Raw genomic sequence first — 26164 nt, forward strand, 5'->3', positions numbered from 1 at the left:
ACCTGTCCTCGCTTACAGACAACCCCCCAATTTGAAGCAAATACTCACCAGCAACCACACACCACTGAACAAAAACACTGACCCAGGAACCTATCCTTGCAACAAAGCCCGATGCCAACTCTGTCCACATATCTATTCAAGTGACATCATCATAGGACCTATCACATCAGCCATGCCTTCAGGGGCTCATTCACCTGCACATCTACCAATGTGATATATGCCAGCATATGCCAGCAATGCCCCTCTGCCATGTACATTGGCCAAACCGGACAGTCTCTACGCAAAAGAATAAATGGACACAAATCTGACATCAGAAATCATAACATTCAAAAACCAATAGGAGAACACGTTAACCTGTCAGGTCACTCAATAACATACCTGAGCGTGGCAATTTTGCAACAGAAAAGCTTCAAAAACAGACTCCAATGAGAAACTGCTGAACTTGAATTGATATGAAAACTAGATACAATCAACTTAGGCTTGAATAGAGACTGGGAATGGCTGAGCCATTACAAACATTGAATCTATCTCCCCATGTAAGTATTCTCACACTTCTTATCAAACTGTCTGTACTGAGCTATCTTGATTATCACTTCAAAAGTTTTTTCCTCTTACTTAATTGGCCTCTCAGAGTTGGTAAGACAACTCCCACCTTTTCATGCTCTCTGTATGTGTATATATATATCCCCTCAATATATGTTCCATTCTATGCATCCAAAGAAGTGGGCTGTAGCCCACAAAAGCTTATGCTCAAATAAATGTGTTAGTCTCTAAGGTGCCACAAGTACTTCTGCTCTTTTTAAAGGAATGTTAAGTGTACGAATTCACTTGAGTATTAATTTACTTCAAAGGAAATGTGAATGTGTCTTCACCTATCTGTAACTTGTTGATTGCTATCCATTTACATTATGTATATCCCTGTTCTTCATTAACCCTAGATCAAAAGATTTAGTATTAAGATGAGAATGTATTTGATGTGTGAACTTCATGAAAACTAATGAAGGATTGTTGTATGCTGTTACATTACAATTTCCATAGTATATATCCCAGTAATGACATTTGCCCATCAAATGCAATTGGAGCCTTGGAAATGTAAATGAAGAAGGTCTCTAACTTCAAAGCATGGGTCCTTGTGTTTGAAAATGGAATTTCACAAACTCAGTTTGCATTTAGTCAACAAAGTAAGAGCTCATGCTGTGATGAAAACACTTGCCAGATTGCTTTCTATGGAAAGCAACTATAAGAATGGATCCAGGGATTGATCCTGTATCTCTCAGCTACTTGGACACTTTCAGGGAACGTTCCAAATGCCAGAGAGATCCCCGAAGTTATTTTGGGTAACCCTGAGACACTTATGGAAAACTAGCCAATTACTGCATCTCTGCTATCACTTTGGACTTACAAACTTGGACTCACCTGTTAATGTATTTTATCTGCTATTACCTCTCAATAACTCTCATTCCTTTTTATTGGATAATAAATCTTTAGTGAGTTTATTAAAGAAATTGGCTGCCAGTGTTGTTTTGGTGTGAGATCAAGAGTATCCATTGACCTAGGGTAAGTGACCAATCATTTGGGATTGAGAGTAACCCAATGTGAGATGATTTTTGGTTTTAATAACTTTTAACACAAAGTCTAGTTTGTCTGGGTGGCAAGATGCGCTGGAAAACCTAAGGGGACTTTTTGTGGCTCCATGGTAAAACTAAAGATAGTAATCCAGAAGTGCATATGTGTTACTAGCTTGGTGAAATCTAGTTATAGAATATACCAACAGTTTGGGGTGTCTGCCCTGTTTTCTGACAGTTTGACCTGGGATTGGCAGTCTCAGTTGTGAGCTACTCTAGACAGCGTGCCAATAGGCACCTAGTGGAATATTTATAAACACCTAGGTGCCTAATCGTCATTAATCTCAATGGAAGTTAGGTGATCACTGAATGTTCTTTGTATCAGAGACTGTCTCTTACTAAATGTTTGTACAGTGCTATGGAGAATGAGGGAGTTATGTGCATTATTATTTATAATATTACCTACACCTCAATTTACCTGTGTGATATTATAATGCCTGACTGCAAGCAGTTAAATCAAAGAAGGCTACTAGGAGGGAAGCAAACAAGGGGAAAAAAAAGAATCATTGGCAAAGATAAAGCTTCTTAAGAGAACAATGTCAGGCACTAATAACTGGGGAATGCCTCTACTTGTCTCCAACCATTGGCAAGTCATACTTTTCCCAGACATGAGTTTAGGATTATAGGTGCTGGGTTGGGCAGGACATGGGGTGAGTGAGCTGCTTGCAGTGGCTCAGGGAGAGTCTCTGACAGATGCAGTGAGAGAGACTTGCACAAACTGCAGTGAGCAGGCTGGCTCTCCCAAATCAGAGATGGAGGCGACTGGGCTGAATGGAATTTACCAAAGCTTGCAAAGGTAACGTAAGGGCGAGTATGCATATAGGCCTTTATTGTTTTTACCCATTGCTCTGTGTACTATCTACCTTTGGGTGAATGAATAAACATTTGAACATGTTGTTTTTGGTCTCTTTAATCAGCTGCTGTCACAGGCTCAGATTGGAAAGGGGCTTACAGGTGCCCAAAGTAGCTGGGTCTGTCACGCTAACACTGTGTGGGGAGGCTGCAGACTAGAGCCAGTCCGAGAGAGGTTGGATTGTGGGTTCCAACCGTTTGAGAGATGCAAAGGAAGCCAGGCCTGTCAACTGGGGGCACACTCTAGAGAGACTGAAAGGCATCTGAAGTTCAGTGTGCCTGGTAACCATGACAAGTGCCCAGCACAATGTGACCCTGATCCTGGATGGGGCCTCTATCCACTATCATAATACAAATAACAACAATTGAACCAAGAATGTTTGATTCCTAGTCTCAAACACTAACTAGGATTCAACACTCCCTTTCATGTCAAAACTTTAGCAATTGCTTAAAAAAGCATGCAGATTGAATGTAACTAAAACAGGGACCATTGAAAGTTAATCCACAGGTATGTTTTCAAGTTAGAAAACTCCATGAATCTTATAAGAAATTTGCAGAGCATACATGATATTTATTTGTTTTCAATCTCATAGGAATACCAATTGCCCTGTTGGTAATTACAGTACTGAATTTTTTCAAAATGCCCCTTTTGTCCTCTGGTACTTGACTGCAGCCTTCTTTCCTTTTGTTTTTGATATTGTAACATAAGAAAATTGTCTTAAAGATTGCTGTGTTTTAAGGCATTTTCTAAAGCGCCGCTAGTTTAAACATTTTTTTCTAGAAATGACAGCTTGATGTTCTATGTATATCACTTCTTCATCACTTCTGTGTCAGCCTGAATCAGTTCATTTACCAATACAGTACAAGGATTTGTTATTTGTAGCCCACAAGGTCAAACAGGAGAAAACCAAGTTGTCTACAGTACCTTCTACATCACTTTGAATTAGTAACAATAAACTTTTTAGAAGCAGAACTTACTCGTTCTTGCTCCAGGGTTTGTGGATGATGATGAACAGGTGACTTTTTATGAGAATTAGGTGTAAAACACAAAAGGTTTGTCTACACAGAGAAGCAAACAAAAACAACCCACACACCTCCACACACCATGCCAGAGAGCCTCCAAGCCAGAGCCCTGCAGACCCAGTTTAGTTGACTTGGGTTCTGAGACTCACTTGTGTATTGTTTCTTTTGCTGTGTAGAGACAATTATCCAGTGTTCCATCACCAGTAAGCTGATAGCCTGATGCATGAACTCAGCAATTTATACAAAGTATATGTGGAACCAAACGAAAAAAAGGAAGACTATTTCAGCCTGTTCTAACTGAAAGTTAGAAACCCCCCCATCTCTGGCTGGTAAATGAGGCAATAGATCAGGTTGCTATGGGATAGGCCATTTACATTATTCAACACGGTGTGACTGACATAGTCTAATGTGACATCCAGTGAGATGAGGATTCATCATCTGCAGATTCTGAAAACAAAGTTGATTTTTTGAAACTGTGATTAAAATCCTCCTAAAGTTTAAGAGAAACATTCCGGTTAATAATCTGGAAGCAAACAACTCCCACTACTGTACACTAATTGACTGGAATTTTTTTTTTATAAGAACAGTTCAGGGATGAAAAGTTCCACTCTGACTAATGAATGGGTCAGCCCTCCCCTGCCCCTTTGCCTGATGTTCAGATCAGAAGCATTCAGACGGGGCCATCCCCCTGCAATCTGCTGAGCATCCACTTTCCCCTCTGACTTAAATGGGGGAATTGAAGACACTTGACATATTGCAGTATAAGTTGCATAAGGCTTAACAGGTCTTGAGGTTGTACTATCAGTCACCACAACACTTAAGACAGGAAAGTCTCTAATTTTCACTCATTCTGTACTACAGTTGGACCTACAAATTGTGAATTCTGACATCAACAATAATCGCAGCTCAATAGAATGAGGGTGCTGAATTCCTTCTCTGCAGTATAATTGTAATCAGCTGTAAGTACACTTCTGCTTACAGCAAAGTTAAATGGAAGGTGAAAAACCAGAACAGTTTAAGAATAGGTTAAATTTACCTTAATCTGTGTATTACATTTTATTATATATGGCTGGGATATTTAATAAAATTATGCTGTGCTCTACAGAAGATTTTGATTTTCTTCGGGCTCCTTAATCATCAGAAGGAAAGGAACTGTACATATTAGCAATTAAATCATTCATTTACGTAAGAATTAGATCAACCTCAAATAATGGGATAGTATTTTCATTGTGCTTTTTCTAGTTACTTCAGTGTGTTACAGATTTGTTGGTAAACAATTTCATATTTCATTGAAGGAACAAGTATTTTAGCATGAAAATTGAATTTTGCTTTACAAATCAGATAAATTATTTATGCAATTAGACAATTAACACATGCACCTGATAACTTAACATGCAACTATATGAGGCAGGTAGGTGTGTGAACCAGTTGCACCAAAGTTTAAAAAAAAATCACCTTCAGTTTTTATATCTTGTCCTGAGTTCCGTAATGGAGAATGAAAAAATAAAATGCAGTTAGTATAATAGAAATCTTTGTAACAATCAATATTAGTAGATAAGATTTCCTGAAATGTATTATCCAGTGTTGCAACTGTGAGGATGACATCCAAAAGTAACAAAGAATTAAAAAGAGGTTTTCTCTTGTGTTTAATCTAAAATATGTACATTTTCTTTCTAATTTCCCCCCAGGAAATACAGTTCATATGCAGGGATTTGGGTTAAAAGAAATGTTTTGTTTCATGTGAAACAAAATGTTTCATTTTAATTTCAAGTATGTTTTTACCCTTTGTTATTGTTTTTCACTTAAAGCTAGCTAAATTTTGAAATGAACCATTATTTTGAAACATCACACTGAAAATATTGAAATGTAAATTTTGACATTTTCAGAATTTCCCCCCATATTTTTTCAACTAAAACTATTTGAAGAATTCACCCCTTATTCACGAAGAGTCTCAGTCAACAGGAAACTGCATTTTGTAAAAAAAGAAAAAAAATTCTCCAGCGCTAATTATTTCCTGCTACTGTGACATCGGGCATATCTTCTGCATTCAGCATCTTGTATATCAAATTAGGTTTGACTGAATGATGAATTACTGGCCCCTTCATGCCTTTGATCAACCATCATCAGACATATTTGAGCATTATTCTCTAATATGTAAAGCATAAGTTACTAAACTGAAGGAGAAATGAGGTATGCAGTGTTGTTGTAGCTGTGTTGGTCCCAGGATATTAGAGATGTGGATGAGGTAATATCTTTTATTGGACCAACTTTTGTTGGTGAGACAGACAAGCTTTCAAGCTACATAGAGCTCTTCTTCAGGTCTGAGAAAGGTACTCCAAGCACCACAGCATACAAGCTGGAACAGATTGTTTAGCATAGGTAGTTAGCACATATTCTAAGGCTAGGTCTACACTACCCGCCTGAATCGGCGGGTAGAAATCAATCTCTCGGGGATCGAATTATCGCGTCTCGTCGGGACGCGACAATTGATCCCCGAATCGACGCTCTTACTCCACCAGCGGAGGTGGGAGTAAGCGCCGTCGACTGGGAGCCGCGGAGGTCGATTTTGCCGCCGTTCTCACAGCGGGGTAAGTCGGCTCCGATACGTCGAATTCAGCTACGCTATTCGCGTAGCTGAATTTGCGTATCTTAAATCGATTCCCCCCTGTAGTGAAGACCCGCCCTAAGGCAGGGATCTGCAACCTTTGGCCCACGGCCCACCAGGGTAAGCCCTTGGCGGGCCGGGCCAGTTTGTTTACCTGTCATGTCCGCAGATTTGGCTGATCACAGCTCCCACTGGCCACGGTTCGCTGTCCCAGGCCAATGGGGGATGCGGGAAGGGCAGCCAGCACATCCCTTGTCCTGCGCTGCTTCCCACAGGCCCCATTGGCCTGGAGTGGCGAACTGCGGCCAGTGGGAGCTGTGATTGGCCGAACCTGCGGACGCGGCAGGTAAACAAAGCGGATCAGCCTGCCAGGGGCTTACCCTGGTGGGCCGTGGGCCAAAGGTTGTCGATCCCTGTTCTAAGGTGTGGGGGTGTTCCAGAGAGAATTTAATAGATAGGTGGTGGTTGTTGAAGTTGTGGTGGAAATCTATGAAGGAGTTTAAGTCATCTGTCCAGAGGATGAAAATATTATTATGTATCTCAGGTATGTCATTGATTTCATGGTGCATTTGTCCAGAAATTATTCTTTAAGGCTGCTCATGAAGATGTTGGCATATTAGGGAGCCATCTTAGTACCCATGGCTGTTCCCATGATTTGGATGAAGTGTTTGTTGTTGAATGTACAATTATTATGGGTGAGGATGAAATGGATGAGTTTGGTGATGTGTTTGGGGTGGACCAGTGTCTTGTAAATATTTGTCCAGTGTCTTGTAAATATTTGAACCAGGCAGCTATGCTAACATTGTGAGGGATATTGGTGAATAGGGAAGTGACATGCATGGGGGCAAGGATGGTGTTCTGAGGGAGGTTTTAATGTTGCAGAGTTTGTGGAGGAAGTCGGAAGTGTCCTGGAGGAAGCTGAGACTTTGTTTGGTTAGTGGTTTGAGGATGGTGTGATGGGTTGTCACCCTGGCATTCAGTTTGGGAACCATTGGAACTGCTGTGCCCTCTAACCCTCCAGCTGGGCTGGCCCTTCTCACACTGCTTTGATGGAGATTCATCCAGCCTCTCCAGGCCCTGTTATCACCCAACATGACAGCAGGTGGTGCCACACATGCAATTAAGCTACCCGAGTGCTTTACCTAAGCCACTCAAAGACAGATAGAAGACAACAGCCAATTTACTGGCTCCCCAGCCCTGTATCCCTGCTGGAGTATAAACCCAGAATTATATTGTTTTACACAGCACAGGGATCTGTACAATGTAAGCTCATTAATATAGTTCACCTTCCCCTCGATGTGGGAAAGATATGCACAACAAGCTTGTGTTAACCAAGCTGAGATTTTTCCCAGACACTTCACTCAAAAACACGCTAGTAAAGATAAAACATAAAACAAGTTTATTGACTATGAAAAGATAGATTTTAAGTGATAGCAAACAGATCAAAGCAGATTACCTAGCAAATAAACAAAAACGCAAACTAAGCCTAAAATACTAGATGGATAGGATTTGAATTAGCAATTTCTCATCCTGACTGATGACATAAGCAGTCCACCAAGTTTCCATACAAAGGCTAGAATCCCTTTTGCCTGGGACTAGCACTTCTCCCAGTTCAGTCTTTGTTCCTCAGGTGTTTCCAGGAGTTCTGTTGTATGGGGAGTGAGGCCAAGAGATGATGTCACTCCTCACCTTATATAGCTTTTCCATATGGCGGTAATTATTTGTCTCAAACTCACTTCCCAGTCCAGTTTGTGGAAAAATACAGGTACCCAAATGGAGTTCAGTGTCATGTGGTCTGGTCACATGCCCTTGTATTCCTTGCTGAGTCATAGCAGTCATTACTCATAGGCTGTCTGGAGTGTTCTCAGGAAGGCTCACTAGGTGAGCTTCTCCTAAGGCCTATTGTTTCCCATAATGGCCCATTACCTTGAATAGGCCCTTTACAGCCGGCTATCTGGACTGGAAGCATCTTGCATAGTGGGTGTCCCACAGGTGTAACTACATGTGAAATACAGATACATAGTCAATATTCATAACTTTAGATACAAACATGATACATGCATATGCATAGGATAATTATATTCAGCACATCATAACTTTTCCATAGACAGCTGACAAGACATATCTTGTACAAGATGCATCATAATTATGTCATAATCATATTATAATCATACCACTATGCTGAATATGGGGGTGCAGTGTCACAGCTGGTTTCTATGAATCCTGATATTCTTTCAGTAAGAGTCCCATGGCCAGATATGATGGGTCTGCCTGGGTTCCCTTCTTTGTGTATTTTGAAGAGCATGTAGAATATCCCTGGGATGAGTTTGTAGAGTTTCTCTTTGAGTTGTTTGGGGAAGGATTTGATGATATCCTTAAATTCCTGGATAAACTGTGGCGTGGGGTTTTCTTTGAGTTCTTTACAGTAGATGGTGTTGGAGAGTTGTCAGTTGGCTTTGTTAACATAGTCATCATGGTTGAGGACTACAATGGCGCCACCTTTGTCTGCCGGTTTGATTACTATCTGGTGTTTAGATTTTGGGGACTGTATAGCTGTCCTCTCAGCAGTGGAGAGATTGTGGTGGATATGATGTTTGTTAGGATTTCACAGTCAATTTTTTTTCATGAAGCAATCAAAGTAATGATCAAGAGTGTGGTTTCGTCTACCTTGTGGTGTCCAGTCAGATGATTCTTTTTTCTTATGATTGTTGGTGGGGACATGGTAATTGTGAGTGATGTCATCGTTGTTAAGAAAGAATTCTTTGAGGGAGAGTCAGCGGAAGAATTTTTCTAGTTCTTCACTTGTTAGTATGGTATCAGGTTCTGTGGTGGGGCAGAAATTCAGTCCCTTAGTGAACAGATAATTCAGCTTCAGGGGGGCGACTGGACCAAACCTGAGTGGTGCTTTGACCTCATGCACCAGCTCACAACAGATGGAGCTGGGAGCTGGGCCCAGACCTGTGAGACAGGAGCTGCTGCTGTGGGGTGAGTGTGGGATGGTCTTGCTCTCCAAACCCCCACAGGGCCTCCCCAGCTGGCTGGGACTTCAGGAAGGGACAGGGCTGGGAAAGCAAAAGGAAGAGCAAGGGGGCTGGTGGAAGAGGAGCAGGGGATCTGGGGACCAGAGCGGGGCTCTCCTCACCTTGATAAAGGGGAAGACTGGGATTGTGTGGCCACCTTGGTAGGAGAGGATCTATGTTGTTTGGTGTCTGTTTCAGCAAGACCCCTGGCCATAAAGGAATCTTTGAGAGACCAATTGTCTCCCAGGACAGAAACAGCCTGGAGGGCGGTTGTGTCTTTTTATTTGTTTTATTGTAGCCTGTCTCCCACTCTCACTGAAAAGAGTGATGATCTCAAACTGCAGGGCTGTAGCTCTTCATCCACAAGAGGGGGCAAAGGTGGGAGATGGAGAGCAAGGGGGCTGGAGGCAACTGAGCGGGCAACTCCGGGGGCCAAGCTGGGGTATGGAGAGAGCAGGGCAGAAAGCATGTAACTTTGTATTTTTCTTTCAGGTTTGAATGTAAAGAAATAGTAAATAGTACAGTATGTGTATATATAACTATATCTATGGTCCCCAAAACAGACAAAATGCAGACGCTGGGTCACCGTAGTAAAAAGTTTGGAAACCACTGACTTAAGCATCATGGTTTTTAAACAATGTGCAATGTTGATGTTATGGATTTTATTTCTGATTCCTTTTCAGTGGTTACTGCACATAAGGGATGTTTAACAACATGTTATGTGGCTGTAATTTCAGCATGGACTTTTGCCCAGTAAGTATAAGAGCTTGTGGAAATAGTTTCATTCGTTAATTTAACTTACACTTTATAAAAATATTTGCACCCAAGCATATTAAGGAGATCACTTTCTTTATTTTCTGAGGCTGATATGTGAGGCAACAAAAAAGTTCAATAGAAGGCTGATCTCAAACCAGCCCAAGAGGCATGTTTGTAGCTATCCACTGAGCCAACCTAGAGGCTAGCCAGGAGGATTTACAGACATCAAAATGCTACTGCTGGAAAAATTCCATCTGTTTCTTTGCAGCTGCTAAGCTTGCCCTGTGGTGACCATAACAGTCAATTTCAATTTGATGGAGAAAGAGGAGGATAAATAAGTGCTGGATGCCACAATCAGATTAATGGTCAAGAAACTATTGTAGTTAAATACATGCAACAAATGTTTCCTGCAATCCTCTTATTTTTTTAAACATGGGATGATTATATTGTGAGTCTGAAGTAAAGGGGCTATCTAGCAAAGAAAAAAGTATTGTTTATATTTGAGTCATTCTCTGATGTGTTACACTGGAAGGGTTGTATGTACACACTGGTAAAGTTTGCCAGGTCTCAGAGTGGCTGATAGATGTGTGGTGTGCCTGTGTTTCACCAGCAGTGAGGTTGCAAGTGAGAGTCAACATCAGAGAGAGAAATTGCGTTTTTCTGTCTTTGCTGTTCTTTTCTTTCTGCCTTGTGTGTGTGTTGGTCTTGTTTTGTCTTAAAGGAAGCAGGATTGGACTTTAACAGCAACAGCAACAATAACAGTTCCAGCCCATCTGAACTAACTTCTCTTTCCCCCCAAAGGACAATAGTTACCATGTAAAGAGCTGTCAAACAAGGGGCATTCCTTTCTAAAGACTCTACAGCTTAAGGGGAAGGGTCCAAGGAATATTGTTAAAAAGAAAGCCTTACTTATGACTTTACATTTCAAACGTTTTAACTCTTTTCCTTCTTTTTTTGTATCATTAGTACAAGATTAAAACATTTTTAATGGTGATTTTTGCCATGGTACTAAGCAGGCTGAGGTCTCTGTATACAAAACCCCAACCGTACTTAAAACTGTTTTATGTTGAATAGTGACTGGGTTTGTTAACACCTTTGACTTTTTGGGCCCATATATTCCATCTAAATTAATACAAGAGTACTTCAGTGGGTTTTTCGATCCATTGGACAGGGATGTTGGGAGTATGTTAGTCTCTGAAGGGAGAGGGCAGTCTGCGTTGTCTCAAGAGGATGGTGTTAATAGAATGAGTTTGCCTGTTTTTTTTCTGTAGGAAGCAGGAAACTCTTGGACAAAGGAAAGAGCAACTCAGAATTAAGGAGTGGTTCAAATCCACACCATTCTTATCAAACTCATCTATATCAACTGATCATAGTCTACATGTGGTAAGAGGGTCAATGTCTTCTCTAGTTTAATTGACTATATCCTCAAGCCACATGCTTTATCGAGGGTTATGGAGTACGTTAGGATTAGTGAGACCACGGCAATGAAAGAAAACTTTAACTCACCCCAAACATTTGTGTCACAATATTTACAATTCCATCAGCACTCACTATGTATTTCTAAACATTTATCACTTCTTAAAGGCATCTGCTTTTATTTCTGAGTGTGGCTCAACATTTTTCAGAACACTGCACTAATGTGTTTCCTGCAGATTACATGAGTTTTTTTTCCTCACTGTTTTAGACAGGAATGGAAATGTAGCACTGGAAGCTGACCTTACAACTAACCATCCATTAAAAACCTTCCAAGAGTACATTAAGTGAAAGTAACAAAATTCATACTGTTAATTTTTATAATCCTGTTTTAGTCCAAATGTCGTTAAATATACTTATTATCTTGTCTTCTCCTGTTTAATTGATTGTAACTGCAAGACATACTACATTGTCTTTGCATCCTTCTCTAAGTGACGGGGAGTAGGGAGACATTAATCATATTCCAATTTGATTTTTGGACATTATTTCATTATTCACAACTTTGGTGGTCAAAAGATTTTGTTGAGAAATAGCTTGCAGTATTTTGTTGTCCCCACTGTCCAGTAACTAGTTTCAAATGAGTTCTTTGTATCAAAGAATCTTAAATATATTCACCATACATAATTTAACATACTTTTAAATGTCTTTAGATTTTGTTTTTGTTGGTAAAATTATTGCTCATTCAGGGGGTGGGGCAAATTTAAGAAGGAATTGAAAGCTGTTTTTCTGTATTGACAGAACATTTCTGCAATATTAGTAGCAGCAGCATGCCTCAAACCTGAATTGGAAGGACCCCCCTGGAGAGTATAAATGATGATTTGGTCTTTGGGACAATCAGTCCTGGCTCTTTCTGCTGAAACTGACAACCAAAATTCCAACTAATGTGACTATGAACAAGGACACCTGTCCATTGCAAATTTGCCACCAATTCATTTCAAAGATACCACTGAAGGTACAGTTCTGAACCTTCAAAACTCCTCCTATCCTGAAGGTTTTAATAAATTCATAGATTATAAAACCAGAAGGGATCATTGTGATCATCTAGTCTGACCTCCTGTATAAAACAGGCCACAGGACTTCCCTAAATTAATTACTGTTTGAACTAGAACATATCTTTTAGAAAAACATCCAAACTTGATTTAAAAATTGCCAATGATGGAGAATTCACCACAACCCTGTGTAAGTTGTTCCAGTGATTAATTACTCTTATTCCTCAAAATTTGTGTCTTATCTGTAGTCTGAATTTGTCTAGCTTCATGTTCTAGTCATTGGCTCTTGTTATACCTTTGGCTGCTAGGCTGAAGTGTCTTCTATTTCAAATTTCTGTTTGCAGACTGTGATCAAGCCACTGCCTGCTAGAAACCCACCCACTCAATGAAGATTTCCCATTTACAATTACATCTTGAGACCCGTCAGTCATTTAATGTGTGCCATATTGATTTTGTGTAGTTCGAGTATTTTAATCAAAATGTCACATTGTACCAAGTCAACTACTTTCAGAAATACAAGTATATTAAATCAGCACAATTATCTTTATCAACCAAATTTGTAAGCTCATAAAAAAAAATCAAGATAGTTTGACAAGATATATTTTCCATAAACCCGTGTTAACTGGAATAAATTCTGTTACCTTTAATTCTTTATTAATGGAGTCCCATATCAACCTTTCCATTATTTTTCCCAAATTTATGTCAGACCGACAGGTCTATAATTATCTGAATCACCTCATTTATTCTATTTAAATATTGGCAAAAAAATTAGCTTTCTTCCAGTCCTCTGGAACTTCTTTAGTGTTCCAAGACTTATTCAAAAAACAACAATAATGGTCCAGAGAGCTCCTTGACTAGCTCTTTTAAAACTTTTGGATGCCTAGTTATCTGGACCTGCTAATTTAAAAATGTATAACTTTAGTGTCTGCTGTTTAACATCCACCTTAGTTACTATTGGAAAGGAATGTATGCAATTCTCATTTGATGTGACTACATTGGTTGGCTTTTTCCCCAGTATAGAACAGAAATATTTATTGAACACTTCTGCCTTTTCTACATTACTGACCATTCTACCATTTGCATCTAATGATGTACCATTACCATTCTAATGTACGTGAGAGATTTTAAAGGGCCAATGATCTAGGTCTTGTAAAAAACCTAATTAAATAGATGATAAGAATTTTTGGATGAGTGAAACAGTTAAGGTGAATGGAAAACTAAACAGAACCCACACTTACAACTCAAATCAAACAGAGGATGAGCTTTAAATTTTCAAAGAAGTTGGGTTAAATTTCTTTAAATATATTTTCACATGAATCTGTAATTCCTGTGTTTGGTTTAGAGCAGGAGCAAAACTACTTAATTGCCACGAAAGAGGTTGTTTTTGAGATGTTTCTGCCAACACTGAATGAAGAAAAATTAGAAATCTAGTAATAAAGCCTGATGTGAAATATTTTCAGCCTACTTTCTAGTCCAATGGAGGCTTGGATAAATTTAGATAAGCAGGCATGTTTCTGCATTCTTCTCAGGACTGAAAAGTATTTGCAGATTTTGATTTCTGTGGGCTTTGGCTCAGGACCTACAACCGTTGTCCACAGAACTAATCACCTCTATACACTGCACGTATTAAATACCAAAACGATGGCAATACCTGAAAAGAGGCTTATATAGATCATAGTATATCTAACTTCGGCTTTAGTGATCATGGTTTGTCCTATTATTGACAAAGAATGTGAGTCAGGAAATCTCAACTGTCTCTCATCCTGTAGCCCGTTCTTGAAGTAATGTGCATTTAGTTTTCACATCTCTGAGGTTGCTGAAAATGATTTTCATGTATGTATTTGGTTTTCAAAATTCATGCTAAGTTCCTGTACATATGTTTGACTTTGATTTATTTCTGTCAAGGACACCTGTTTGGGACACACAGAAATCATGCAAATTTGTTTGGCTCATTTGCTATTCATGAAAGGAAGATTCAATCTCCTCCTGTCTTAATAAAATTGTCTGTTGTTATATGATAGGCCATTATTGCATTCAACAACCATAACTCATGTGGGAGAAATATGGGCAGTACTCACTAATACATTACAGTCTAATGGATACTTAGGTGCCTAAATATGAACTTTGGTGTCTCATGTTAGGCTCTCATTTTGGAAAACTTGGCCTTAGTCTCTCTGTCTCCATTTCCCAACCGACAAAACGAAAATACTACAACTAGAAACAACACTTAAATACTGACTTCACAATAGTGTTTGTGAAACACCTTTAAGATGAAAATTACGATGCAGTCTAAATGCTAAATAATATTAACATCTGGGATTTCCCAGAATATTTCTTAGACTATAATTGGACTTGTTTTCAGATACATATTTAAATAAGTTAATAAGGTCCGAGCCCCTCCAGTGTGTTTCAGAAATCAATACCTTACAGATTCATAAGATGAATTAGAAAATAAATAGGTGCATGTCTGTTCTCTATACATAATGGGCCAGATTCTTACCTGGTATAAAATAGCATATTTCCATTGATGTCAATGACACTATGCCAATTTACACTAGTTGAGGTCCAAAATGTTTACAAGGGGAAATATTCAAAACAATTGATCCTGTTACCATTCTTGAGGCTTACTAGATCAATTTATATAAAAAATACCTCTTACAAAAGTTGAACTATCAGAATATTTTCTTTCTTTCAGTTCCTTTACATAATAACTTTATATAATTGCTATTACACCTCAGTGGAATAGAGAGTACACCTCTACCTCGATATAACGCTGTCCTCGGGAGCCAAAAAATCTTACCGTGTTATAGGTGAAACCACGTTATATCGAACTTGCTTTGATCCGCCGGAGCGCGCAATCCCGCCCCCCCGGAGCGCTGCTTTACCGCGTTATATCCGAATTCGTGTTATATCGGGGTAGAGGTGTATTAGAAATGAGCTCATATTGTTTATTTTGTAATCATTTTGTTTGAGTATTTTATTCTTGTATTTGTATTGTTTGCATTTATATTTAAATACCTATATAGAGAAATAGAAACTGCTCCTTTTTGAGTAGGCCCGTGTAGGGGGTATGTGAGCAATGTGTGCTTCCAGGAAACTCCAAATAAGGGAATTAAAAGATTATATAACATTTTTACTCCAAAACTAAGTCTTGTAAGGTGTAACATGTTTATATGTACAGGGCCTGATCACCAGCTAGTATGAATCCAGCTAGCTGCATTGACATTCATAAAGCCCATGTTGATTTACATCACTTGAGGATCTGTATTTGTATAGTCAATTTGATTCTACCCTTTAGAGGTTCAAGAACTCATCATTAGTGTTCTCAGTCATCATGCAGAAAAGCTTTATCCAGGATTAACTAGTTTTGTTTATACAGAACTTTGAGGAAAGAAAGGTAAGGGCTAGGTGTTTTCTACTGCATTATATATACACACACTTGTCTTTCCAGTAATTTTTTTGGATTTGGAAAATTAAAAAAATACGCTTTTAGTGCATGTATCTTCTGTACTGTAAAACAGTATGGCTATATTACTTACTATACAATATATTTGATGCTATACCATTTTAACCTAAAAGTATCTAAAAGCTGTAACTTTTGTCTTCTTTTAGTTTTGAGATTGTAGTACTGTAGCATGTAACAACACTCTTTAATTGCAATTTTTCTTCTTTTTTTAAGATACCTTGGTGAATTTTGGTTCTCCTGAAATTCCAGGACTGCTAGCAGTGGATAGAAAAATGGTTAGTGCAAGCAAGCATTGTATAATTTATTGCATGCCACCTCTACAACTTGGGTAGACTGTTGGTTGGAGGGATGAGGCAAGATGCTTCTCTAGCCCAGTAGAGAGTCAAGGGGCTTATAAGATAAACAAGGCATAATGACCACTGAGTAGAAGGATAGGTCTTCCCAGGTGTTGCTAGGATCTAATCACATTCGACCCTCACCTAACAAGATAGTTAAGATTAAGAATGTGATTTTCAGAAGTGTCAGGCAGTTAGCCTAACTCAGCTCCCATTGACATCCCTGGGAGTTTTATTTGGGGAGGGTAAGTTATCCTTTTGTAAGGATACCTCATATAACTTTTTGTACATGATTTATTTCCGTTCCATAGTGATTAAATTACTGTTTTCACACCTTTTCTGTCCTGCTTAGTTCAGACACTATGTTCAACTTCCAACAACCTTTGTGGCCTTTCCAAGTGATAACGCATATGTTTCCACATCATATAGCATTATTGTTACTTACTGACTATTCTTTCAAGGCTCATTTTGTGTAATTTTTCCATAGTCTGATCAAAGCAACATTTTAATGTTTTCTTGGGACATTAGCACTGTGAAATTGCTGCTAACCGAATCAGCCAATTAGCAACTCTTTAATCTGCTATATTGTTTGTCAAGCCAGTGTGACAGAATGATAGGATACTATACTAATTAGCTGACTCCTGCATAAGTAGAGAATTGCTCCTTGTGTGACACATGTTTAATAAGTAAAAGAAGTAGAGATCTGAAAGTCTGGAAAAAAACTTAGTCATGCAGGGATGCATCAAAAAAAGATGGAATGGCTCAGGTAACTGGTAATGAGAGGAAGGACCTTTCATCTTTTGTAATCAATCAGAAAAGTTACTGAGTGGAAAAGGGATAGAAGTAACTTTTAAAAGCTTTAACTGAGCATAGGGTTCAAAGTTTGATGTGGCCACAAACCTTGGCCTATGCTTGAGAAAGTTTGGCTTACACAGACTGAGGTTATTTGAATAGCTGGAAAGTCAGCAAACTTCTGTCCATCTGACCTCACTTACCACCTGCCCAAGAGTGGCTGCCTCTCCCCCTGCAAGCTCTGAGACTATCTGAAGACCCCCTATGTATGAAGAGAAGGTCTCAGGGCATGCATGGCATAGAGATGAGTGTCAGCTGGGAGTAGCTAGCAATAGAGGTTCCCCTTGTAAGTTTGAGTTCATTCAACTCAAACTCCCAAGTAAACCTAAATGGGGTGACCAACTCCTGAGAATGAAATTACATGGTTCAGATTGTGAATCTCTTCACAGACTGAATCCTGCAGTGTTCACACAGACAATAGCAATAATCCCTGTTTCATCTAAAATATTACAGTAAAATAATACCGTGCAATGCCTACAAAACTACTGTAGAGGCTAGATGCATCTCAGGCTCTACATCAGCTTCTTCTTGTGTAGGCCTTGGGAAAAGGCCAGGCCAGCAGAAAGTCCATCAGGGAAGTGGTTTTCAGTGCTGGCTGAGAAGGGGACATTGATAAGGACTCCTGGACTGAACGTCTGGGGGAAAAAAATCTGAACAACGAGATGTTTTACACCATAATTCAGTGGCTCCCCATAGTAGTTACTACTTGTTGAGCTCATGGGAGTTATGCTAGAAGTTTTATCTGTTCCTGCACAGCAGACCCCCAAGCAATTGAATCTTCCCTGTGTGTTTAGGGGGGTCACACCAGAACAGGGAGGTGTAATTTAGCAAGGTGGCCCTATATGTGTCATTGAAATAAAATAATCTGATATGTGCTTGGGGATAGCACCTAAAATACTCTTAGCAAGTTATCTTTCCAGACAAGTCCTAGTCCATGTAGGGTTGTGAAAAGGTTTTCTGTAGGTGGCTGAGGGGATTGGTAATAGCATATTAACCTTTCACTTTGAAGTTACCTGTTTCAATAATCATAGAATATCAGGATTGGAAGGGACCTCAGGAGGTCACCTAGTCCAACCCCCTGGTCAAAGCAGGACCAATCCCCAGACAGATTTTTACCCCGATCCCTAAATGGCCCCCTCAAGGATTGAACTCACAACTCTGGGTTTAGCAGGCCAATGCTCAAACCACTGAGCTATCCCTCCCCCCTAGAAATAAATGGAATTATCCCATCTCCTAGAACTGGAAGGGACCTTGAAAGGTCATTGAGTCCAGCCCCCTGCCTTCACTAACATGACCAAGTACTGATTTTACCCCAGATCCCCAAGTGGCCCCTCAAGGATTGAACTCACAACCCTGGGTTTAGCAGGCCAATGCTCAAACCACTGAGCTATCCCTCCCCTTAATAAATAATAAATAAAATAACAATAACAAATCATAATAAAATCATGAGACGTTTAGTTTGGGTTTCATAACAAACTTGATACTCAGATCAGGTCCAACAAAGGCCTGCTAAGTTTAACCTGTATTAATAAAAGGAAATTGAGTACAGCTTTATGATGAACAAATTTTACACACTATATGTGTAAACAGATTGATTTATTTTTCATGGCACTGACTGCTTCCTGCATCACTGAGAGATAGGAAGTTGATCTGTATTAAAGAGACCAACACCAGAATGAATAGAATAAAACTATATTCTAAATTAATTAGAAAGCACAGGATGATTTATGATTTTTCATTGATATCCTATGACCTTTCTCATTGTTTTGAAGTGAAACTCGGCAGTCTCAAAATATTTTGCTTTGATGTTTTCAGTTCTTTTGGACCTGATATCAAAGACAAAAAGTCTGAAGCCTGCAAAGATACTCAGATTGAAACCTAAGAAAATACTCACTCACTAGGAACCCTGCAAAGTAAATTCACTGAATTTCATACTGCTCTGTTGTGTACACACATGGAAGGCATGGCACTTGGAAAGCAGTAATGCCAAAAGACATGAATGGTTGATAGTGGTTTGCTAATAAGAACCTATAATGTGTATTGCAACAAAGAAGCACTACCTATCCCGGCTGACCCTGTGAGGTAGGCCAGTAAGATGCACCACAGTCACCAAGTGGTGCTATGGTGTTTGGTTGATGACAACTCTTCTTTGTTGCTATTGGTCAACCTTGTTGCCTCTTAGTGGCATTGGGATTGGCCAACATGTCCTCAATAGCCAAAAAACCACCCCCAAAATAATTGTGATTTGGGTGTTCTGTGCAGAGTCCTTAGGCTACAAAGGGAGGAGATCATTACTGTCTATAGTGCTCTTTTATGAGTGCACCTGAAATGCTAATTTGGTCTGAGCACATAGGTGCCAGAAAGATATTGAGAAATTGGAGGGTATTCACAGAAGAGCAACAAAACTGATTAAAGCGCTAGCAGAACTGACAATTTGATGCATGAGGAAAGATTAAAGGAACTAAATATATGTAGCTTGGCCACCTAAATGATACATACAAAAATAATAACAATAATTTTTAAAAAATTCAAGGATGTATAGTGAGCCTTCTGGAAATACATGATTGATTAGGGGGATGCATGAGATAGATAAAATCAATTTTCTGATGAAAGGATTTAAGAAGAAACTGATGTGTGTCTGCATTATGTTTGACCCATGTCATTTGTTATTGATGTAATGTTGTAACCGATGCATGCTTTTAGGTCTTCTTTTGTCCATGAGTTGCCGACCCCTCAACAAACATGCTTCTCCCCACAAAGGCTGGTCATGTATAGCTTGAGCAGACAACAAGTAAGGTGGGTGAAAAGTACATGAATTATTTTGATTTAGGTTTAATAAAGTACTGCAGATCATAATATGAGGAACAATTCTGAATTGGCACATGGGTGGGGAGAAATTATATGTTGGTGGCAGGTGCCAGTTTACAGTCCTGGAAGGTGAAGTCCTCTGTTTATCTACACAATCGGGGATCATAGGAATATAAGAACTGCTATTTCAGATTAAATCAGCAATTCATCTAGACCATATCCCATCGCTGACAATGGCCAGCAGCAGATGTCTCAAAGGAAGATGCAAAGAAACCCTATATTGGCTATTTTAGAACAATCCGCCCATGGAGGAAATTTCTTCCTAACCATATCAGTTAATGGTTTTCTTATACCGTAAAACATTAGAAATTAGGGTGGAATGTTCAAAAGTTTAATGTAGTTAAGCACCCAACACCCATTAACTTTCAGTGGAAGTTAGGTACCTAAGGACTGTAGGTGATTTGAAAATACCATCCTCAAAGCCTCTCTACTTTTTATTTTTTTCCTATCAAATGTAACTAGTTCTAGTAAGTGTTCTCATTGTCTATTTGAATATAAAATACTTTTTTTTTAATTCACTAGAAGAGAGGGCTAACTACTCAAAAGATCTAACTAATAGGCGTTTTCCATTTCTAACTTCTATGACTCTCTATATGTACGTATGTACATGCATGTATTTGGATTGTATAATGTTAAAAAATTGCTATAGAATAGTGGACTGAACATGTACAGTATATACATAGCATGATTACAAGTCTAAACATTGCTTGACATGCATCCAAATTGGCTCCTAATCATTCCTGAGTTTCAAAGGCCAAAAACCTAAGGTCCTTACTCATACAAGCTCCCATTAAAGGGTGAAATCCAGGCCCCATTGAAGTCAATGACAAAACTCTCACTGACTTTAACAGGGAATGGATTTCCCTCAAAGTCAAAAAGAGTAAAAATTGAATAAGGTCTTCAGGATTTGTCACCCGGAACCAGAAGAGTTTCACTTTGAATGTTTTGCACAGGTGTAAGTGATTGATCGAGTGCAAGAGAGTGGAAAATCAGTCCCATACTTTTGATTCCAACCATCTGTGTGATTTTCTTGACCTCTCCTGGCCTTATTCAATAGCTAGATCAATAGTGGTTATATGAGGGGCAGTATAAGGCTGTTTAGGATTTTGAAGTGTTTTTCATTTGACAATAAAACCACAGTCACTAGAGTCTAATGGGGGAAATCCTGCTAAAAGACTCAAGCCTTTGTGTACTTCTGCACTTTATTAACATCTTGAGATTTTCCTTTCAGTGTTCACAATAAATGTACTTATCTGAGAAGAGTGGGATAAAGCAATGGTAGCTCTGCTAGTTATGTAAGAAAAACATTGTACAGAAGATATTTTAGGAAGTTTAAAAGAAGAGATGAAACTTGAGAACTGATTTGTATGGCACTGTTGACTAGGTAAGTTACACCTTTGGGCATCTGTCATGTATTGTGTATTGCCAGACACAAAATTTGGATGGTTCTAAGGGTCACTTAGTTACTTGACTTTTCAGATCAGTTTCATTTATAAATCAGTGTCCTGTGTGTGACTATACCAAAGCATCTTTTCTTTTGTTTTCTTTTTGTTTTTTTGTAATGTCAGATCTGCACCTTTTAGCCTACACAGCCTTAGTCACACATTGAATAAGTTTATTGTTATGTGCCAGTTAACCTATTTAGCTAAATATCAGCCTTGTAATATTTACGTGGAGAAGACATGATCCTTGATGAAACTGTACAAGGAGAGGAGAAAGCTGAGTGCAAGCCTGAAAATTTATGAAGAACAAATCTTCATATGTCACGACATTGACTGTCTGTTGAATATCTGGGCTACATAGACTTAATCTATATTAGACAGATCAGCAATAAATGAGTGAAACAAAATTAGATGCTAGATCCCTATCAGTCAGAGAAGTAATCATTGTCGCAGCTGAATTGTCCACAGAATGTTACGTTTTTTGTCAGATATACAAAAATCCTGGTTTCTGTAATAACAAAAACAGTGGAAATATTCTGTGTTTGCACAGCTCCTAACTGAATGGGGTCCTGGTCCGTTACTGGAGCTCCTAGACATTACCATATTATAAATAGCAACAACAATAATTATATATAATAATGTATACTTATAATAATACTATCACTGATAAAAATGGGGTTTGTATTTACATTTGCATAAACTAGCTTTTTATAACTTTGCATCATTTTTTTCTCTCCCTTTAATTTTGTTTTTCCTGTGTAAATTATTTGCTGGTGACAAGTAACAGTTTACTGTTTTGGAAGATGAAGTCCTCTGTTTATCCACACACCACGTACAGGACGACACATTCTCAAGTTTCCCTACTAGTGTGGATTATTCCTGTCCTAGAATGTAGTTCAGTCTCCATACCCATTCAATCTCTGGCCTCTTTATTGACATTGCCAGGAGTATACCAATTAGCATCCAGTATACCAATTAGCATCCAGTATAGTGATGGTTTTCAGGAAGCTGGATTGTGTTTTTAACATGAGTGCTCTGGCCTGAATAAGAAAAATATTGGTTAATGGAAATATAGAGCTGTATTTGACTCCTGTATTGCTAAGCTAAAGTACTTGGGTGTGGGAGGGGAAGAACCTCACTAGCAGCAGTTCCTGAAGGCATTTTGCCACTGGAGGACAGAGAAAGGAAGACCTCTATACCTGCATTTTATTGGAGCAGTGTATGTTACACCTGGTATTGGAAGTGAGGTAAGTCAGCACCTGGCCTTGGCAAGCCAAATCCACTGGAATGTCTTCCATTATGACCCAGGGATATAAGCACTGGAATTCTGATTGGCCCTGGCACTGGATTGCAATGGCGGGTGGGAAGATCTTCCTGTGCTCTACAGCCTTGTGCAACCTGGGGTGAATCCTGAGCCCAGCACCCAGCCTGAATAGCCAGTTGGGCACTGGGCATATTGTCATGGGAGAAGGTAAGAGGACTGGCTGCAGCATTCTATATCACCTGATATACAGTCTTCCATTGTGAAGGGGATCAATGTACCAATGGATCCTCTGGGCCTGTCTCCTCCCCTCTCCTCTCCACCCTCTTCCCCTCTGTCTTCTTGTGCCCTGCCACACAGAGAACCCCATGTAGGCTGCATGGGTGCCATTTGAGGTATATATACCCTCTGTGTCCCATACCCCAAGTCCTGCCTTCACCTTGCAGAGCAGAACACCAGTTCTGCTGGCAGGGTACCCTTGATGGCTGTGTGGAGGCAGGGTAAAGCAGGATTTATTCCCCATACAGTGGGGAGGCTGAATCTGATACCTTTGGTGGTTGAACTCACTGAGAAGGCAGGAGTGTCATTCAATTCAAGTTCTTAGCAGCAGTTGGCCATATACTGTACATAATGCTGAATTTGTTTCCCTTACTTCCTTGCTCTTTCTATTGACACTCTGGAACTACATAAAATAATACAGCAATGTAAGAATAATGAAACACATGACCACTAAATGGTCATAGGGGTTATTCAGTATTCTGTTCCAGTTTCTGTTTTAAATCCTCAGACAATCACTTACTGTAATGGGCCATTTATCACTGCAAATCTGTGTACGCATAAAAGGTAAGTAGATATTGAATATATGCTTTAAACAACTTTCTAAGCATTGCCAGTGATATATTAATCTCTTGTATATCTGTTTATCAGAGAAGTATCATTGGGTGTATCCCAGTGGAACTGAATGGATTCTAATCAAATGCTAAGAAAATGAAATACTGCAATGGGACAAGAATGACTGCTTGATACAAACTCACCTATGAAAGTATAATTCTTCAGTGTGCTGGGTTTTTTTGCCTATGTTAGATACTGAATAAAGATGGCATTAAAAAAGCTAACTTTCATTGTATATATCTAAAATTTAAAGGGCTAGATTCACCCCTGCAGACAAAAGGGGCCTGGTTTTGTTCCCATAGTAGTGTAAATCACTAATGACTCCACTGACTCCACTCCTCCTCACCCTGTGTTGAATCCAGTCACAAAAGGGAGATTCGGAATCACATGGGTAAGTCACATGCCCATGCATGACTCAGGACTTGCAGGTAGCAGCTATTACCCACATGCTACCTTGAACATCCTCAGGTAGACTTCTTATGTGGATTGGAGTCTTCCAAGCTCTTTTGTCTGTTAAGTGCTTCCTGATTGAGCACTTAATTTGCACATTCCTTTCCCAAGAAGTGACCAAATGTTCTAACTAAGGCTACTTAGAAATCAAGCAATTATACAGCCAATGTTCATAACTTTGAACACACAAATGGTGCCTGCATACAACTAGGATGAACATAACCAGTAGATCATAACCTTTACATAGATATGTTACATGGCATATGTAGCAAAACCCTATTCCAGTTATATCATACATACATTTATGAGCACCCCCCCATAAAGTCTTATGGGGTACACTGTCACAGGTATCTATAGAAGGAGCCATTCCAAATAGTCTCTTTCCAATCCACAAGGCATCTTCTTAGCCCTTTCAAATCAAACCCTAATCAAAGATTGACTCCGGAACATGTCCTGTTAAGAAGAAATGCAAAATATATAATACCACTCACTGGGAGATACCAGTTAAAGATGTGGATATGGGTACTAAAGTATTATAAAACACACCAGCTTAACTGTACTATATTTCTTTTATATTTTAAAGTATGCATGGAAGAATATTGAATATCATGTAACCATAATCCATTGTGCTTATTGTAAATATATCGGGCCAAATTCACCCCTGGTGTGACTCCATAGAAGTTGATTGATTGAGTCCTAACTTTTTAGAAAATATTTTTAACATTTGCTCTTTATTTTTCCTCATCTTTAGACCCAACATTTTTTACTGAAAAGGAAAAATGAGAAGGACCGTACTACAGAGAGAAAAGTAATGTGTGAGTGAGTCCAAGGAGCTTCCTCGACAGGTGTGGAGTGTTACAAGTGGCCTCTTCTTATGCATCCGAAGAAGTGGGTTGTAGCCCACGAAAGCTTATGCTCTAATAAATTTGTTAGTCTCTAAGGTGCCACAAGTACTCCTGTTCTTCTTCACTGTTGCAATTCCATTGTTCTCACAGCAGCTATGAGTGAGAATTTGCTAAATCTCACCCAGCTGAAATCTCTCCATTAAAAAGCTTCCTGCCCTCTCCAATTTAATATGCTTCCTGCATTTTGATGCATACACTTAAATATTGTGGAGAAGATACCTTCATTCGATCTCCTCTTTGATCTATCAGTGCTGAAATAGTTTTCTTCCAAATCTCAATCTTCTCTTTAGCATCAGAAGGGAAATATTTTGGGGGAATTCTCTTTTCTAAACTTTAATCCTCTTCACTTTGTCAGCTCGCTGCTAGGTGTGAGTATTTGTGTGCCCATCCCTCTGATATGCAAGACCTATATAAAGGCTTACAAAGGACTTACTGGGATGGGATCAGTAACTTCTTAGCACTACTCAGGATGTAAGCAGAACTTCTAAAATTCTATCTCCAAATCAGAGCGTTCTCAAATGCGGCCACCGGGGGCTTTTCTTCTGGCCACGGTCTCCTGGGCTGCTGGAGGGGGTGGGGGGCAAAGCAGCATCCCCTTCCCCTCCCTGGTGATTTTGGATGCACCACTTTGGTGTTGGTTGCTGGGGCTGCAAGCAGGGGTTGAGTCCTACCCCCTGGAGACACCTGGTGCACAGCACTGGAGAAGCAGGCAGCCGGCGAGTTCCCCACCTTCCCAGAGGCAGTGGGGCTCAGGCTTTGGACTTCAGCCCTGGGGTGGTAGGCTCTGGCCACAGGGCTTTGGGCACCAGCCCCCGGCTCTGGCTGCACGGTGGTGGCCCCCAGGCTTCAGCCATGCAGCTTCGGGCTCTGTCCCCCAGCTGCAGGGCTTCAGGCTGTAGGCCCCTGCTGCATCCCTCGACACCTTTCCCCCCACCCAATCCAGGGCTTAATTTGTCCCAAGCCTTGGTGGGGCTGACTATGTTTGCTGTGAAAAGTGATACTTGTATGTTTGTTAATATCACTTTTCAAAAACAGACTTACTAGCTAGAGACAAATAAATTACAATGATTTGGACGTGTATATGTGCTTATTTATTTGTTTTTCCTAAAGCTAATTAAGTATTTTAGGGAAAACTGTGAGAGTGGCCACCAGCAAGAGTTGGTGGCCATACTCTGAGGCCACCAAATAATTTGTCCTGAGAACCCCTTAATCATTGGCTTCTACTTTTGAGCGCATCATCATGTCTTTTATCCTTCAAGAATGACGTTGGAATGATGCTAGGTTGGGCTCTTCTTGCTTTCATTTGGGAAGGAGTTGTAAAATCTTGGTCCCAAAACTAGCTCAGTTGAGT

The sequence above is a fragment of the Terrapene carolina genome, unplaced genomic scaffold, assembly GCF_002925995.2.
Source record: "Terrapene carolina triunguis isolate 2854851 unplaced genomic scaffold, T_m_triunguis-2.0 Scaffold88, whole genome shotgun sequence".
In the NCBI taxonomy this organism is placed as follows: Eukaryota; Metazoa; Chordata; order Testudines; family Emydidae; genus Terrapene; species Terrapene triunguis.